Source organism: Gavialis gangeticus, unplaced genomic scaffold (assembly GCF_001723915.1).
Source record: "Gavialis gangeticus isolate Ggan-Ray unplaced genomic scaffold, GavGan_comp1, whole genome shotgun sequence".
Lineage (NCBI taxonomy): Eukaryota > Metazoa > Chordata > Crocodylia > Gavialidae > Gavialis > Gavialis gangeticus.
Window position 1 is genome coordinate 46,673,886 of NW_017729006.1, and position 3,389 is coordinate 46,677,274.

At 41.2% G+C, this 3,389-nt stretch overlaps 1 protein-coding gene across 1 annotated transcript in view; it reads right to left on the minus strand.

The window, feature by feature from the left end:
* Nucleotides 1-3,389, minus strand: part of LOC109291928 — a 66,523-nt gene that overhangs the window by 23,780 nt on the left and 39,354 nt on the right. The window lies entirely within an intron of this gene.

Sequence of the window (3,389 nt, forward strand, 5' to 3'; positions counted from 1 at the left end):
AAAAAAAAAAAAAAAAGGCATATTTAATAACATTTCTTCAAAAGCTTAAAGTTCTTAAATAGCATTCGATTAAAAATTCCTTAATTAAAAAAAATACCAGCATTAACAAACCATTAAAGTTGGAAATGAGCATTTCAAAGTCTAGAAAACCTAAAGGTATTGTTTCAAGTTCAACACCATTAACCTTAGCATTTAAATTTCCCAGATTTTAAACGGAAAAAAGCATAGCTAATGCATTTTAGATATGCCTTCCTCAAACCTAACTGGTTATTTATAAAAACAGCCCTTAATTATTTCATATTTATTTTTGGTCCTGCCCCACTTCCTTCCTGCCAAAACCAAGTAGTTTGATATTCAAATACATGTCACTTCTCTGGAGTAACTAAGCCCAGTTCCCCCAGTCTTTCCTCACAAGTCATATCCCCCAGCCTCCTCACCATTTTTGTTGCTCTCTGCTGAACTCTCTCCAATTTGGCCACATCCTTTTTGTAGTAAGGGGCCCAAAACTGAACACAGTACTACAGATGTGGCTTCACCAGTGCTGAACAGGAGAGAATAATTACTTCTCTTGACATACTAGCAACACACCTACCAATGCAGCCCAGTATGCCGTTAGCCTTCTTGGCAATAAGGCCATACTGCTGGCTCATATTCAGCTTATTGTTCACTGTAACCCCCAGATCCTTTTCTGCAGAGCTGCTGTCCAGCCAGTCAGCCCCCAGACTGTATTGGTTCATGGGATTGTTCCGTCCTAAGTCCTCCTATTTGTCTAGGTCACTGAATCCTAGCCCTACCCCCCAGTCTATCCACTACTCCCCGCAGCATGGTGTCTTTTGCGAACTTGCTGAAGGTGTACTCTATGCTATCTTCCAGGTCACTGATTTCATAGACATTTATGCTGGAAGACTTTGAACAAAACTGGCCCCAAGACCAACCCCTGGAGCACTCCAGTTGATACTGGCTGCCAACTAGACATCAAGCCATTGATGACTACTCCAAGCCCAATGCTCCAGACAGTTTTCTATCCACCTTACAATCCATTTATCCAACCCATACTTCCTTAGCTTGCCTGCGAGAACATTGTGGGAGACCATATGAAAAGCCTTGCTAAAATCAAGGTACACCACATCCACCAGTCTCCCCATATTCACAGAGCTAGTCACCTCATCATAGAAGGCAATCAGATTGGTCAGGCACAACTTGCCCTTTGTGAATCCATGCTAACTGAACTGTTCCTAATCACCTTTTTCTCCTCCAAGTGCTTACAAATAGATTCATTGAGGACCCAGTCCATGATTTTTCCAGGGACTGAGGTGAGGTCAACTGGTCTGTAGTTCCTTGGATCCTCCTTCTTTCTTTTCTTAAAATATGGGCACTATGTTCTCCTTTTCCAATCATCCGGGACCTCTCCTGATCGTCATGAGTTTTCAAAGATGATGGCCAATGGCTCTACAATCTCATCAGCCAACTCCCTCAGCACCCTTGGGTGCATCCTATCCAGTCCCATGGACTTATACACATCCAGTTTTCTAAGTGGTCCCTAACCTGTTCTTTCACCACTGAGGGCTGCTCACCTCTCCAAACTGTGCTGCCTAGTACAGTTGTCTGGAAGCTGCCCTCGCCTGTGAAGATGGAGGCAAAAAAGGCATTGAGCACTTCTGCATTTTCTGTCACATGGTTGCCTTCCCCTTTCAGTAAGAGACTCTCATTTCCCTGATCCTCCTCTTGCTACCAACATCCTTATAGCAACTCTTCCTGTTACACTTCACATCCTTTTCTAGCTGCAACTCCAATAGCGCTATGGTCTTCCTGATTTCATCCCTACATGCCCATACAATACTCTTATATTCTTCCCTAGTTATTTCTTCAAGTTTCCACTTCTTTTAAACTGCCTTTTTGTAATTTAGTTTACTGAAGAGTTCCCTGCTAAACCAAGCTGGTTTTCTGCCATACTTGCTAGTTTTCCTGTGTGTTGGGATGGCTTGTTCCTGTACTCTAAGCAAGGCTTCCTTAAAGTACAGCTAGCTCTCCTACATGGCTCTTATACTTAAGTACAACTCCTCCTCCTCTTCTCCCTTGCCTGCCCTTCTTGAACAGTTTGTACCCAGTTTCTGGGTACAAGAAGAAACTTCTACCAGTTTCTTCTACAAACTAGGCTCCTGCTTCTACAGAATGGTTCCTGGCATTTAAATTTGTTTCTTTTCCTCAGTTTCATCTATTTGCTTAATTCTAAATTCTTACATTACAATAAAACTATTCTTTGACCTTAGTTAATCCCTCAGTTGATACAAAAATTAAATTTTCCTCATCAATTAATCCATCTAGGCAAATGCTCCATTCATTGCTAGTTTTTTATTTTGCCCATTTTCTTTTCAATGCCACTTTATAAACATGATTTCAGTGAATTCCCTTTCTGCAAGGAAGAATCTGATGAAGCTTGCAGGCACAGCTTATAAAAGCTAGACAGAGTACTATGTGGCTGTTTTTTACATAGTTCTTCACATGAAGCTAAGGATTTTTTCCACTTGTGGTTCTGCAGGAACCAGCCCTGATAGTAAAGAGTTCTATGAGTTTTCTGGAGCATCTACAGATTAATAGAACTTTAAGACTTTCTTGTATTTGGATACTGGATGGGAGAGAATAACAAAAGAGCAACTTTGTGCAGTCTATGCAGAGTCTTTATAGAATACAGTAGAATCAGATACTTCTCAAAATTAGGTTTCTTATTCCCCAACAAAGAATACGTGCTGCAAAGTGAGCAAGAATACACAGAGCTGCAGCAAACAGCTACCCACACAGGACTGCTGCGGTACTCAACTGAGCAGAGACACAGCTCTCTGAAAGAAAAAGATGCAGCCGATCTGTAATTTGGCAATCTGATGCAAATTAAGCTAGTTGCAAGCCACCTTGATACAAATGATCCTGCTTCCACTGTAAATGGAGATCAAGTGATCTATTTACAAGTGTTTTTGAACTGTAGTTAACACTTTAGATGTGGATTCAAGATTAGGCAAACTGTGTCAAGCAAGTTATGAATAAAAAGTATTTATATTAAAGATAAAGGCAAAAGTCATCCTCAGTAATAGTTCAGCACCATGGGAAATACAAATCTCATAGTTCTTCTACAATAATTATAGTTCACCTTCCAAGAGAGACTCAAAGAAGTACCTAATTTAGGAAGAGGCCAAAACTGAATACGAATCTTGCAGTCTGACTTCATGCAGGGATTTGGATCAAATGACCTTTGAGGTCCCTTTCTACCCTATGTTTCTGTGATCTATCACAAAACTAGAATTGAGGCTGTCACGGGGTGGGGCCTAGGAGCAGCCGTGATCCCACTAGCGCCCCCTTCCCGTGGCAATTAGGAGATCCAGCACCCTCTAATTCTC